Genomic DNA, 16,176 nt, shown 5'->3' with positions numbered 1-16,176 from the left:
GTATTAGTGTGCATTCCCACCAGCAGTGTAGAAGTGTGCCCTTTTCTCCACATGCACGCCAACATCTCTGGTTTTGGGATTTTGTTATGTGGGCTACTCTTACTGGGGTTAGGTGGTATCTCAAAGTAGTTTTGATTTGCATTTCTCTGATGATTAAGGATGATGAGCTTTTTTTCATGTGTTTGTAGATTGTGCATCTGTCTTCTTTAGAGAAGTTTCTCTTCAAGTCCCTTTCCCACCCTGAGAAGGGATCACATATTCTTTTCTTGCTAATACGTTTGAGTTCTCTGTGGATTCTGGTTATTAGACCTTTATCCGAGGTATAACCTGTAAATATTTTCTCCCATTTTGAGGGCTGTCTGCTTGCTTTACTCACTATGTTCTTGGCTGTGCAGAAGCTTTTTAGTTTGATCAGGTCCCAGTATTGTATTTTTGACAATGCTTCAATTGCCTGGGGAGTCCTCATAAAATATTCACCCAGGCCGATTCCTTCAAGAGTTTTCCCTGCACTTTCTTCAAGTATTTTTATAGTTTCATGTCTTAAGTTTAAATCTTTTATCCAGTGAGAGTCTATCTTAGTTAATGGTGAAAGGTGTGGGTCCAGTTTCAGTCTTCTACAGGTTGCCAGGGAGTTCACCCAGCACCATTTGTTAAATAGGGAATCTTTTCCCCACTGAATGTTTTTAATTGGCTTGTCAAAGATCAAATGATGGTAAGTAGCTGGATTCATCTCTTGGTTCTCTATTCTGTTCCAGACATCTACTTCTCTGTTTTTGTGCCAATACCATGCTGTTTTGATCACTATCAATTTATAGTACAGTCTGAGATCTGGTAGCGTGATTCCTCCTGCTTTGTTTTTATTTCTGAGTAAAGTTTTGGCTATTCGAGGTTTTTTATGATTCCATATAAAACAAAGTATTATTTTTTCAGGATCTTTAACGTATGACAATGGAGCTTTAATAGGAATTGCATTAAAATTGTATATTGCTTTGGGTCGTATGGACATTTTAACAATGTGGATTCTTCCCAGCCACGAGCATGGTATGTTTTTCCATCTGTTAACATCTTCAGCTATTTCTTTTCTTAAGGTTTCATGGTCTCTTTGTATAGATCTTTCACATCCTTTGTTAGGTATACTCCCAAATATTTCATCTTCTTTGGCACTACTGTGAAAGGAATAGAGTTGTTTACTGCTTTTTCGGCTTGGTTATTGTTGGTGTATAAAAAGGCTACAGATTTACGGGTGTTGATTTTGTAGCCTGAGACATTGCTGTATTCCTTGATTACTTCTAAAATTTTGTAGGAGAATCCCTAGCATTTTCCAGATATGTGATCATATCATCTGCAAAGAGTGAAAGTTTGATATCTTCTGACCTATGTGGATACCCTTGATCGCCTTTTCTTCCCTAATTGCAATGGCTAAAACTTCCATTACAATGTTAAAGAGCAATGGAGACAATCGGCAACCTTGCCTGGTTTCTGATCTATGTGGAAATGATTTCATTTTAACTCCATTCAATATGATATTGGCTGTTGGTTTGCTGTAGATGGCCTCTATTAGTTTTAGAAATGTCCCTTCTATACTAATTTTCTTAAGTGTTCTGATCATGAAGGTCTGCTGGATATTATCAAAAGCTTTTTCTGCATCAATTGAAAGAATCATATGGTCCTTATTTTTTAGTTTGTTTATGTGTTGAATTACATTTATTCATTTACGTATATTGAACCAGCCTTGAGACCCTGGGATAAATCCCACTTGGTCATGGTGGCTAATTTTTTTTGATGTGTTGTTGGATTCTGTTTGTTAGGATCTTATTGAGTATTTTATCATCAATACTCATTAGTGATATTGTTGTATAATTTTCTTTTCTTGTTGGGTCTTTCCCTGGTTTGGGGATCAAGGTGATGTTTGCTTTGTAGAATGTGTTGGCTAATATTCCTTCTTTTTCGATATTTTGGAAGAGATTTAGTAGTGTAGGTACTTGTTCTTCTTTAAAGGTTTGGTAGAATTCTGACGTAAAGCCATCTGGTCCTGGGCTTTTTTTTTTGGTAGATTTTGTATAGTTGATGCTCTTTCAGAACTTGATATAGACCTGTTCAACATTTCCACTTCATTCTGGCTAAGTCTTGGTAGGTGGCATACTTCCAGGTATTGGTCGATTTCTTTCAGATTTTCGTATTTCTGATAGTAGAGTTTCTTGTAGTATTCGTTAAGGATTTTTTGAATTTCTGAGGGATCTGTTATTTCATCATTACCATTTCTGATTGATGACATTAGAGATTTTACTCTTTTTTTCCTGGTTAGGTTGGCCAAAGTTTTATCTATTTTATTGATCTTTTCAAAAAACCAACTTTTGGAGTTATTGATCTGTTGTATAATTCTTTCGTTTTCAATTTCATTTAGCTCTGCTCTGATTTTGGTTATTTCTTTTCTTCTGCTGGGTTTGTGGTTGGAGTGTTCTTTCTTCTCCAGTTGTTTGAGATGTCCCATTAAGTTATTACTTTCCTCTCTTTCCATTTTCTTGAGGAAGGCTTGCAGTGCTATAAATTTCCCTCTGAGGACTGCCTTTGCAGTATCCTGGAGGTTCTGGTAATTTGTGTCTTGATTGTTGTTTAGTTCCAAAAATTTGGTGATTTCCTTCTTAATCTCGTCTATAACCCATCTATCCTTCAGCATAAGGTTGTTTAGCTTCCATTTTCTTGTATGTGTATGCAGGTTCCTGTTAGTATTGAGTTCAACTTTTATTCCATGATAGTCTGAGAAGATGCAAAGAATAATTTCTATTTTTTTTTAAATTTGCTGAAGTTAGATTTGTGGCCTAGGATGTGGTCGATTTTGGAGTATGTTCCGTGGGCTGATGAGAAGAATGTCAATTCAGTTTTGTTGGGATGAAATGTTCTGTAGATGTCCATTAAGTCCAGATGTTGAATGGTTGAGTTTAAGTCTGAAATTTCTTTGCTTAGCTTCTTTTTGGAGGATCTATCTAGCACTGCTAAAGGGGTGTTAAAATCTCCAATTACCATGGAAGTGGAGGAAATTGAGCTGCTCATGTCTGTTAGAGTTTCTCTTAGAAATTGAGGTGCATTGTGGTTGGGTGCATAAATATTAATAATAGACATCTTATCATTTGAGTATTACCTTTAACAAATATGAAGTGTCCATCCTTATCCTTAATTATTTTGGTTGGTTTAAAGGCTATTGCTTCTGCGAACAGGATTGCAATGCCTGCTTTTTTCTGCTTTCCATTTGCCTGGAATATAGAAGACCATCTGTTCACCTTGAGTCTATATTTGTCTTTTAGTGTAAGATGCAATTCTTGTATGCAGCAGATATCTGGCTTGAGTTTTTGTATCCAGTCAGCCAACTTGTGCCTCTTTAGAGGACAGTTTAAACCATTCACATTAATTGAGAATATTTATAAGCCTTTTAAGAGTCTAGTAGACATTTTTAATCCTTTTATGACTGTGGAAGTTGGAATTTGATCCAAATTTTCTGGGTGGGTTTACTTTTGTGGTGGAGGATTACACTGGTCTTTATGGAGGATAGGTCTGACAATATCCTGGATAGCTGGTTTAGTTATGGCAAATTTCTTCAACATGTGAATGTCATTGAAGTATTTAATTTATCCATCATAAATGAAACTCAGTTTAGCTGGGTACAGGATCCTGGGTTGAAAGTTATTTTGTTTTAGGAGATTAAAATTTGATGACCATCCTCTTCTAGCTTGAAAGTTTTCAGCAAAGAGATCTTCAGTTATTCTAATATTCTTGCCCTTGTAGGTTATGGTTTTCTTTCATCTGGCAGCTTTCAGAATTTTCTCCTTCATATTAACTTTAGTGAAATGGATTATGGGAGGCGGAGCAAGATGGCAGCCGAGTAACAGCTTCCTTGCATCTGGGCACCGTGAGTCTGGGGAGATAGGATTCCAGGCATCTCTGGCTGGTGGGAACTGCCTATCATCACTCCTATGAGGATACAGGGAGTCAGCGAGAGACTTCTGGACCCCAAGAGGAGGACTAAAACAGTGGAAAACCGGCAAATGGTCGCGTGTGTTCAATCCGTCTAAACCCACCCACAACTGTAAGTTCAGTAGCAGCGAGACTGCAAACCAGAAAGGCCTTACCTGTGAACTGTTTTGATGTCCTTGGGCTTGGCACTGAGTTGAACTGCCCTGGGGAAGGCCTGAGCGGGAGTGCGGAGAACTTTGACCATTGTCTAGGGCCCCAGTCTGAGCCGCTGAGCCAGACAGAGGTGGGTCACTCGGAACCATTGTCAGTGATCTGCCCCGGCAAGCTCTGTCCTCAGGGTCGCAGAGCTAGAAACGGGTGGGAGCTTGTAACCCAGCAACCAAGTAGCCTAAGGGTGGGGTCTGAGCTGCCTTGCAGCCCTAACCCTCAGGGGCAGAGTGAGACCGGTTTTGGCACACTGGGTAAGCAGATAGCCACTTCAGCAGTGATTCCAGCGAGAAAGCTGGGAAAGCTTCTGCTCAGCAAGTTTACAAGTTCAAAGTGCCTTTTAAGTGGGCTGAAGAGAGATTTAGGGTGTCTACCTGCTGGGGTTAGAGAAATCAGCAGCCTCCAGTCGTATCAGAACTGTGACAAACATCTCATAACCCAGAAGACCACGTGTTGCCCAGACAATATTCAATAACATATACAAACTGCTTTGTTTTTGGTTGTGTATTTTTTCTTTTTTTCTGTTTGGTTGTTTTTTTTTTTGTTTGTTTATTTTGACGTTGTTGATGTTCTTTTGTTTTTTAATTTCAATCTTTTCCATACAGATCCCTTTTTCTTTCTCAACTTTTCTAGTTTAATTATAATTTCCCATTGCTGCCTTTTTTAATAACTACAACTTCATTTATGCTAGTGTTTCTACCGCTATCATTTGGTTTTTCACCCAATTGTATCCCCGTAAAGTTTTCTGTTTGCTTGTTTTGGTTTGATTTATAGCATTTATGTCTTTCCTCTCTACTTGGTGGAGGTGGGGTACTGTGTCTGATCAGGTTAGCAAAGAGCAGCTGACCTCAAGGGAACCACCCAACTGGGCACTCCCAGAAGGTGGGGTTTTTTAAGGTTGTGTCAAAGTACCCTACTGTACACCTATATTGCCCTGTCTCCCTCTTTCTGTACCTCTCTTCTTTTTGTCAATATTCCTTATCCCCACCCCCTCTCCTTTCTTGATCTTTCTTTTTTCTCTTATCACTCGGACCGCCTTTCTTTCATCCCTTTTTTGCTCCTCAACCTTTTCACCCTTATGGTCCTGTAACCCTTAGTCCACAGGCACAAGAACTTAAAGAGCAAGAGGAAGTGAAAGGAAAATTAGGGCAAGGAAACAGATAAATGAAATCACTCATGAGGAAGAATAAGCAGAAAACTTCAGGCAACATGAAGAACCAGTCCAGAACAACCCCGCCAAGGGACCATGAGGTAGCTACTGCAGAGGATTCCACCTATACAGAAATGTTAGGAATGACAGAAAGGGAATTTAGAATACACATGTTGAAAGCAATGAAAGAAATGATGGAAACAATGAAGGAAACTGCTAATAAAGTGGAAAATAACCAAAAGGAAATCCAAAAACAGAATCAAATCAGAGATGAACGATATGAAGAATATAAAAAGGATATAGCAGAGCTGAAGGAAATGAAACAGTCAATCAGGAAACTTAAAGATGCAACGGAAAGTATCAGCAACAGGTTAGACCATGCAGAAGAAAGAATTTCAGAGGTAGAAGACAAAGTTTTTGAGATAACTCAGATAGTAAAAGAGGCAGAAAAGAAGAGAGAGAAAGCAGAACGTTCACTGTCAGAATTATGGGACTTTATGAAGCGTTCCAACATACGAGTTATAGGAATTCCAGAAGGGGAAGAAGAATGCCCCAGAGGAAGGGAAGCCATACTAGAGAATATTATAAAAGAAAATTTCCCAAACATCACCAAAGATTCTGACACACTGCTTTCAGAGGGACATCGGACCCCAGGTCGCCTCAACTCTAACCGAGCTTCTCCAAGACACATTGTGATGAACCTGTCCAAAGTCAAGACAAAAGAAAAGATTCTGCAAGCTGCCAGGAGTAAGCGCCAGTTGACCTACAGGGGCAAATCCATCAGAGTGACCGCAGACTTCTCTAATGAAACTTTCCAAGCAAGAAGACAATGGTCATCTACCTTTAATCTACTTAAACAGAACAATTTCCAGCCCAGAATTCTGTACCCTGCTAAGCTAAGCTTCAAAATTGACGGAGAAATCAAATCATTTACGGATATACAAACATTGAGGAAATTCGCCACAACAAGACCAGCTGTACAGGAAATACTTCAACCTGTTCTGCACACTGACCACCACAATGGATCAGCAGCAAAGTAAGAACTCAGAAATTAAAGGACAGAACCTAAACTCCACACTGATGCAAAAGATAAAACTAAGCAATGTACTCTCACCAAATAAGACGAATAGAATACTACCACACTTTTCAATTATCTCCATAAATGTTAATGGCTTGAATTCCCCACTGAAGAGACATAGATTGGCTGACTGGATTAAAAAACACAAGCCATCCATTTGCTGTCTGCAAGAAACACACCTGGCTTCAAAAGACAAATTAAAGCTCCGAGTCAAGGGTTGGAAGACAATTTTTCAGGCAAATGGAATTCAGAAGAAAAGAGGAGTTGCAATCTTATTTTCAGATACATGTGGATTTAAAGCAACTAAAGTCAAAAAAGACAAAGATGGTCACTTTATATTGGTCAAGGGAAAACTACAACAAGAAGACATTTCAATTCTAAATATTTATGCACCCAATTTAAATGCTCCCAGATTCTTGAAGCAGACCTTACTCAGTCTGAGCAATATGATATCTGATAATACCATCATAACAGGGGAATTTAACACTCCTCTTACAGAGATGGACAGATCCTCTAAACAGAAATTAAACAAAGATATAAGAGATTTAAATGAGACCTTAGACCAACTATGCTTGATAGACGCATATAGAACACTCCACCCCAAAGACAAAGAATATACATTCTTCTCATCACCCCATGGAACATTCTCCAAAATTGATCATATCCTGGGACACAAAACAAATATCAACAGAATCAAAAGAATTGAAATTTTACCTTGTATCTTCTCAGACCATAAGGCACTAAAGGTGGAACTCAACTCTAACAAAAATGCTCGACCCCACCCAAAGGCATGGAAATTAAACAATCTTCTGTTAAATAACAGATGGGTGCAGGAAGAAATAAAACAGGAAATCATTAACTTCCTTGAGCATAACAACAATGAAGACACAAGCTACCAAAACCTGTGGGATACTGCAAAAGCAGTTTTGAGAGGAAAATTCATCGCTTTAGATGCCTACATTCGAAAAACAGAAAGAGAGCACATCAACAATCTCACAAGAGATGTTCTGGAATTGGAAAAGGAAGAACAATCTAAGCCTAAACTCAGTAGAAGAAAAGAAATATCCAAAATCAAATCAGAGATCAATGAAATTGAAAACAAAAGAATCATTCAGAAAATTAATGAAACAAGGAGTTGGTTTTTTGAAAAAATAAATAAAATAGATAAACCATTGGCCAGACTAACTAGAAATAGAAAAGTAAAATCTCCAGTAACCTCAATCAGAAACGATAAAGGGGAAATAACAACTGATCCCACAGAGATACAAGAGATCATCTCTGAATACTACCAGAAACTCTATGCCCAGAAATTTGACAATGTGAAGGAAATGGATCAATATTTGGAATCACACCCTCTCCCTAGACTTAGCCAGGAAGAAATAGAGCTCCTGAACAGACCAATTTCAAGCACTGAGATTAAAGAAACAATAAAAAAGCTTCCAACTGAAAAATCCCTAGTGCAGATGGCTTCACTCCAGAATTCTATCAAACCTTCAAGGAAGAGCTTATTCCTGTACTGCAGAAATTATTCCAAAAAACTGAGGAAGAAGGAATCTTCCCCAACACATTCAAACATCACCCTGATACCAAAACCAGGAAAAGACCCAAACAAAAAGGAGAATTTCAGACCAATCTCACTCATGAATATAGACGCAAAACTTCTCAACAAAATCCTAGCCAATAGATTACAGCTTATCATCAAAAATGTCATTCATCATGATCAAGTAGGCTTCATCCCAGGGATGCAAGGCTAGTTTGACATACGCAAGTCCATAAACGTTATCCACCATATTAACAGAGGCAAAAATAAAGATCACATGATCCTCTCAATAGATGCAGAAAAAGCATTTGATAAAATTCAGCATCCTTTTCTAATGAGAACACTGAAGAGTTGAGGCATAGGTGGCACATTTCTAAAACTGATTGAAGCTATCTATGACAAACCCACAGCCAATATTTTACTGAATGGAGTAAAACTGAAAGCTTTTCCTCTTAGAACTGGAACCAGACAAGGTTGTCCTCTGTCACCTTTACTATTCAACATAGTGCTGGAAGTTCTAGCCAATACAATTAGGCAAGACAAGGAAATAAAGGGAATCCAAATGGGAGCAGAGGAGGTCAAACTCTCCCTCTTTGCTGATGACATGATCTTATACTTAGAGAACCCGAAAGACTCAACCACAAGACTCCTAGAAGTCATCAAAAAATACAGTGATGTTTCAGGATATAAAATCAATGTCCACAAGTCAGTAGCCTTTGTATACAACAATAACAGTCAAGATGAGAAGCTAATTAAGGACACAACTCCCTTCACCATAGTTTCAAAGAAAATGAAATACCTAGGAATATACCTAACAAAGGAGGTGAAGGACCTCTATAAAGAAAACTATGAACTCCTCAGAAAGGAAATAGCAGAGGATATTAACAAATGGAAGAACATACCATGCTCATGGATTGGAAGAATCAACATTGTTAAAATGTCTATACTTCCCAAAGCAATCTACCTATTCAATGCCATTCCTATCAAAGTACCTACATCGTACTTTCAAGATTTGGTAAAAATGATTCTGCGTTTTGTATGGAACCGGAAAAAACCCCGTATAGCTAAGGCAGTTCTTAGTAACAAAGATAAAGCTGGGGGCATCAGTATACCAGATTTTAGTCTGTACTACAAAGACATAGTGCTCAAGACAGCATGGTACTGGCACAAAAACAGAGACATAGACACTTGGAATCGAATTGAACACCAAGAAATGAAACTAACATCTTACAACCACCTAATCTTCGATAAACCAAACAAGAACTTAACTTGGGGGAAAGACTCCCTATTCAATAAATGGTGTTGGGAGAACTGGATGTCTACATGTAAAAGACTGAAACTGGACCCACACCTTTCTCCACTCACAAAAATTGACTCAAGATGGATAAAGGACTTAAATTTAAGGCATGAAACAATAAAAATCCTCAAAGAAAGCATAGGAAAAACACTGGAAGATACTGGCCTGGGGGAAGACTTCATGAAGAATACTGCCATGGCAATTGCAACAACAAAAGTAAACAAATGGGACTTCATTAAACTGAAAAGCTTCTGTACAGCTAAGGAGACAATAACCAAAGCAAAGAGACAACCTACACAATGGGAAAGGAAATTTGCATATTTTCAATCAGACAAAAGCTTGATAACCAGGATCTATAGAGAACTCAAATTAATCCACATGAAAAAGCCAACAATCCCGTATATCAATGGGCAAGAGACATGAATAGAACTTTCTCTAAAGACGACAGACGAATGGCTAACAAACACATGGAAAAATGTTCATCATCTCTATATATTCGAATAATGCAAATCAAAACATCCCTGAGATATCATCTAACCCCAGTGAGAATGGCCCACATCACAAAATCTCAAAACTGCAGATGCTGGCGTGGATGTGGAGAGAAGGGAACACTTTTACACTGCTGGTGGGACTGCAAACTTATACAACCTTTCTGGAGGGAAGTATGGAGAAACCTCAAAGCACTCAACCTAGACCTCCCATTCGATCCTGCAATCCCATTACTGGGCATCTACCCAGAAGGAAAAAAATCCTTTTATCATAAGGACACTTGTACTAGACTGTTTATTGCAGCTAATTTACAATTGCCAAAATGTGGAAACAGCCTAAATGCCCACCAACCCAGGAATGGATTAACAAGCTGTGGTATATGTATACCATGGAATACTATTCAGCCATTAAAAAAAATGGAGACTTTACATCCTTCGTATTAACCTGGATGGAAGTGGAAGACATTATTCTTAGTAAAGCATCACAAGAATGGAGAAGCATGAATACTATGTACTCAATCTTGATATGAGGACAATTAATGACAATTAAGGTTATGGGGGGGGGGAAGCAGAAAGAGGGATGGAGGGAGGATGGTGGGGCCTTAGTGTGTGTCACACTTTATGGGGGCAAGACATGATTGTAAGAGGGACTTTACCTAACAATTGCAATCAGTGTAACTGGGTTATTGTACCCTCAATGAATCCCCAACAATAAAAAAAAAAAAAAAGAGAGAAAAAAAAACGAAAAAAATAAAATCATTTTAACCCCCCCCCCCCCAAAAAAAAACAAAAACAAAAAAAGAAATGGATTATGATGTGTCTGGGTGATGTGTTATTTGGGTTGAGTTGTGCTGAAATTCTGAAACTGTCTGCTATCTGAATTTCAGAATCTCTTGGCATGTATGGACAGTTCTCCTTCATAATCTCATGGAGAAGAGACTCTGTGCCTTGTGAAGCCACTTCATCACTTTCAGGTATTTCTATAAGATGAATATTGGTTTTCTTTGAATTATCCCAGAGCTCTCTGAGAGCTTGGTCTGTTTTTGCCCTGCATTTGTCTTCCTCTTTGAGAGTTTGAGAGTATTATAAAGCTTTGTCTTCAATGCCAGGAATCCTTTCTTCTGCTTGTTCCATTCTTTTACTAAGGCATTCTACTGTGTTTCTCAGATCTTTGAGGGCTGCAACTTCTTGTCTCAATGTGTCAAAATCTTTGGTCATTTGGTTTTTGAATTTGTTAAATTCTTGAGATATCTTTTGGGTTACTACTTGGAATTCTAATTCGATCTTATTTGCTATCCAGATTCTGAATTTGATTTCTGACATTTCAACTATTTGTTTGTGCATGGGATCTTGTGCTGTGTCTGCCCCATTGATCCTTGGTGGAGTTTTTCTACTCTGATTATTCATATTGCCAGAGTTTTTGTGTTGATTTCACCTCATGATTGTTTTTCACCATTGCCTCTGGCTGTCCTCAGAGTTGGGGAGGTGTGTCTCCAAGATTAGACCCCAGTGGGATCACTCTATTGTTGTTGGATCTTTGTAGGGAGTAACCCTGTGTAATTTCTCTGGGGCTTCCCCAGCCAGGTAGTTCTGGTTGTGGAAGTAGCTTCAGAGTGTGACACACCCAGATCCAGGAACAGGGCGGGAGGTTGTTTGCATGGTTTTGGGAGTGCCTGGCACCCAGTGACTTTGGCACAGAGAGCCCAAGGCTCCAGCAGTCTCTGGCCAGCAGAAGGCCTCTGCGCAGAGGCATGGAGGGCTCTGGAGGGCACGCAGCCACCAGAGTCCTTTGCCAGATGTGCGTGCCGGTGTGGAGGCAGGGAGGGTACAGGAGGGAGGACAAAGTGTTGTGCAACTTCTGCAGTTCCTGGTCAGGGCATGCCGAGGCCCAGCGGGTCACAGGTCAGGGGTCATGGTGCAGCTGGTATGGAGGTCCGGGTGGTGCCTAGCCCAGGAGTTTGAGGTTGCTGTGAACTGTGACATTACGGCACTCTACCCAGGGCAACAGCCCGAGGCTCCAGTGTGCCAAATGCGGTCTCACTCTGCCCCTGAGTGTTCAGGCTGTAAGGCAGCTCAGTCCCTGCCTTTAGGCTGTGCAGTCAGTAGGTTACTAGCTCCCGCCTGATCCTTGCTCTGTGACCCTGAGTGTGGAGCTTGCTGGGGCAGTTCTCTCACAATGGCTCCCTGCAGCCCACAGCCAAACACTATTAGCTCTGTCTGGCTCAGTGGCTCAGTCTGGGGCCCTAGACAATGCCCAAAGTTCTCTGCACTCCTGCTCAAGCTCTCCCCAAGGCAGTTCAACTGAGTGCCAAGTCCAAAAACACTGAAACAGTTCACAGGTAAGGCCTTTCATGTTTGCAGTCTCATTTCTGCTTGTACTTATGGCTTCCGGCGGGATTAGGTTGATCAAACACACGCAATCACTTGCCAGTTTTCCACTGTTTTTGTCCTCCTCTTGGGGTCCAGAAGTCCCTTGCTGACTCCCTGTACCCTCAAAGGGATGATTATAGGCAGATCCCACAAGCCAGTGATGCCTGGAATCTTATCTCCCCAGACTCACCGTGCCCAGTTGCAGGGAAGCTGTTACTCAGCCGCCATCTTGCTCCACTGCCCTCATGTTTGAGAATTCAGCAGTTCCCTTTTTTATCTCTTCCTGAACCCAACTATCATTCAGCATGAGGTTTTTTAATTTCCAGATCTTTGTGTGGGGATGCATATTTTTGTTGGAGTTGAGTTCCACCTTTATAGCCTTGTGGTCTGAGAATATACAAGATATACTTTCTATTCCTTTAATTTTACTGTGGTTTGATTTGTATTTTAGGATGTGATCTATTTTGGAGTATGTGTCATGGGCTGATGAGAAAAATGTATATTATTTTGCTTTGGGATGGTGTGTTCTGTATATGTTTATTAATCCCATTTGTTCTAGGGTCACATTTAAGTCCTTTGTGTCCTTGTTTAGTTTCTGTTTAGAGGATCTGTCCAGTTCCATGGTGTTGAAGTCTATGGCTATTATGTTGTTATGGGATATCATATTGCTCAGACCCATCAAGATCTGTTGGATAAATTTGGGAGCATTTAAGTAAGGTGCATCAATATTTAAAATTGAGATGCCTTCTTGTTGTATTGTTCCTTTGATCAGTATGAAGTGTCCATCTTTGTATTTCTTAATTATAGTAGCTTTGAATCTGCATGCATCTGAGAATAAGACTGCAACCCCTCCTTCTGATTTCCATTTGCTTGAAATACTGTTTTCCATCCCTTAACCCTGAGTCTTGATTTTTCCTTCAAGGCTATGTGTGTCTCCTGGACACAGCATATGGATGGCTTGTGCTTCTTCAGTGGTAAATTCAATCTATTGATAGTTATTGAGAGTATCAATAAGGGTGGTACAATTTTATTCATCTTGTTATGAGAAAGTCTATTGTGCCATTCTGTTTGTGCAATTCTTTGTGCCATTGTGGAAGCTATGTCTTGGCCTTTGGCTTCTAGATGTTTGCTTTGGTGCTGGTCCATTGTGGTGTTTAGTGTTGAGAATAGGTCTAAGTATTTCCTGTAGAGCTGGTCTGTGGTGAATTTCTTCAGTGCTTATATATCCTCAAAGCTTTGATTTCTCCATCAGTTTTGAAGCTTAATCTAGCAGGGTACAGTATTCTGGGCTGAAAATTATTTTGTTTACGGATGTTGAAAGTAGATGACCATGCTCGTCTGGCTTAGAAAGTTTCAGTTAAAAAGACTGAATTTGACCCTAGAACAAATGCTTTCATCCTAATGGCTCTGACTCTGTAGATCAGTTGGTGTTTACTCCTAGCTACTTGCAAAATTTTCTCCTTCATGTTGACTTTGGACAGGTTTATTACAATGTGTCTTGGAGAAGCTCTGTTAGAGTTGAGATGTCCTGGGTTTTGAAATCCATCTGAAGGGAGTGTGTCAGGATCTTTAGTAAAACCTGGGAAATTTTCATTTATTATAGTTTCCAATAGGGCTTCCACACCTTTGGGACAATATTCTTTTCTTTCAAGGATTCCTATTATTCATATGTTTGAGTGCTTCATGGAGTTTTGTAGTTTTCTAAGCATCTGCTATGCTTTCTCTCTCTTATTTTCTGCCTCTTTCACCACCAGCATTAACTTGAACACTTTATCCTCTATCTCTGATGTTCTTTCTTCTCCATGGTCTAATCTATTTTTGATACTTTCTACTACTTCCTTATGTCCCTGATTGTCTCCTTCATTTATTTAAGCTCTGTCATATCCTTTCTATATTCTACATAACTCTCATGCAACTTTTGGTTCTGTCTTTCCATTTTCTCATCCATTTCCTTTATCGTTTTAACCATCCACATTTTATATTCCCTTTCTATCAACTCTCCTTATAGGAGAAGTCTTCTGTAAAAGCTACCTCATGATCCCTTGGAGGAGTTATTCTATTTTGTTTTTTCATGATGCCTAAAATTTTATGTTGGTTTCTCCTCATGTGTGCTTTCTTCTTGTTCACCTGCTGTTCTCTGTTTTCCTTCTCACTTCCTTCTTTGGTTCAAATTACCATGTCTCAGAGTTTAGGTGATGAAGAGGCCTCTTTGTGTGAGGCCAAAAGGAGGATAAAGGTAAAGAATGATCAGGGAGAAACAAGAGAAAAAGAAAGAGGAAACAGTAAGGTAAGAGCAGAAGAAAAGAAAAAGAAAAAAAAGGGAAGGGGAGTAACAAAAAAACTTGAAGAACAAGAGAGGAGGTCAGGAAGAAATCATGAAAGTGATGGAAGTAATGGTAATGATCAGCATGGTGCTAAGGCCACACATGTAACTCAAGGATTTTGAGGGGTTGGGCTGGGTGTGTTCCTTGAAATCAAGTGCTCCTTACCAGCCTGAGGAGAGCCAAGTTCTTCCTCTGCCAAAAAATATGAAAAGAAGAAAAAGAGCAAAAACAAAAATCAAGAAGGAAAAATTAAGTAGAAATGAAAACAAAATAGAAAAATTCTGCAGTGTGATCATGCCAAAACTTTCTTCCTAGGGCCAACAGTAGATAGTCCTCTTAGGCCCCTTTAGCCAGACTACTGTTGTGGCCTACCTGCCTGTCCACAGTTGTTTCACCCCATCTCTCAGCAAAGAAAGAAACAAAAAGAAAGAAAAAAGATATAATAAAACAAGAATAGATAAAGGAAATTAAAAATGTCATTATATCATGTAAAGGAGAGAGAGGGAAGTGTAATAAATAAAGGAGAAAGGCAAGAAAAGGGAGGGGATATGTTAGCTGATGCAGATTAATTTATGTGGGAGAGATGAGAAAGGTTTAAGAGTCTCTATCCAAAGAGAGAATGTAGGTGGGAGGAATGAAATAGGGAGAGGCAATAGATGAGGCTACAGTGCCACAACCAAAAAATACAGGAGCCCTTGCTCTTGATGAAAGCAAAAATGGAAGTTAAGAAATGAACCAACCAAATAAATTAGTAAGAATCAAAACACAGCAAAACTCTAATAAACATGAAATAAGCAACCTCAGTAACAAATAAACAAAGGAACAAAAAATAAAAAAATAAAAATTCTAACAACATAAACAGGAACAAGAAGAAAAAAGAAGAAAAGAAAAAAAACCCCAACAATTATATATATGTATATATACATATATTTATATATGTGGTGGAAGGGTCAGACTTTACTAGGACTATATTCGCAATATACAGCCAGGACACCAGGTAGTGCTGTAGCTTCAGCTGGTGAACACAACCACTGGTAACCTCTCTTTAGGTACCAGGAATAGGCCTGTTTCCCAACTTAATTCCTATCTAGGGCGATTTCCTCAGCATTCAGGTGCCACCGAGTTGGGATCTCAAAGCTCTCCAGAATCCTTTAGAGGCCAGTCTCACTGTGCCCCCAGACAACAGCTCCGGTCATGTGTAGGAGTTCCTGAGCCTGTCAACATCAGAGGTCTGATCCCAGAAGGCGGAACTAAGAAGGCTGTGTCCTGTCTCCCCATCTTCCATGAGCTTCCCACAATGGCCACCCCTGGCCACCAAGACCTTTCCAGTATGGCTGTCTCTGCTGCTGCCAAACTGGTGGCAAATCTGCTCCAACCAGCCCTTACAACTGGCTGCTGCAAACTGTTCAGGTGTACCCCCTCTTCCAGGCTTTCCCCTCAGGGCGCAAGTTTTCCCTCAGGGCGCAACTTTTATCTTTCTTGAGATACTTTACCAAAAACTGCAAAAGGGCTTGCAAAAGTCTCCCCACCCGGACTTCAGTGGCTGAGCAGGTGGCTCCTGCTGGCGAAAACTCACCTAATGTGTCCAAACTCTGCTGGGTTCATGTACTGTATCCAGCCCCACAACACCTTGCTGCACACCTGAGCCACAGCTCAAGGCAAGACTGTGCACCAAGCACATCCTGGTTTTCTTCCCTTATGCAGCTGTATTAGGAGCATCTTGCTCCACCCACCTCCTCAAAGTGTTTAATGA

This window comes from Nycticebus coucang, chromosome 5, assembly GCF_027406575.1.
Source record: "Nycticebus coucang isolate mNycCou1 chromosome 5, mNycCou1.pri, whole genome shotgun sequence".
NCBI classification, from domain to species: domain Eukaryota; kingdom Metazoa; phylum Chordata; class Mammalia; order Primates; family Lorisidae; genus Nycticebus; species Nycticebus coucang.
The sequence above is the reverse complement of the archived record's forward strand: the minus strand, read 5'-3'. Positions refer to the sequence as shown.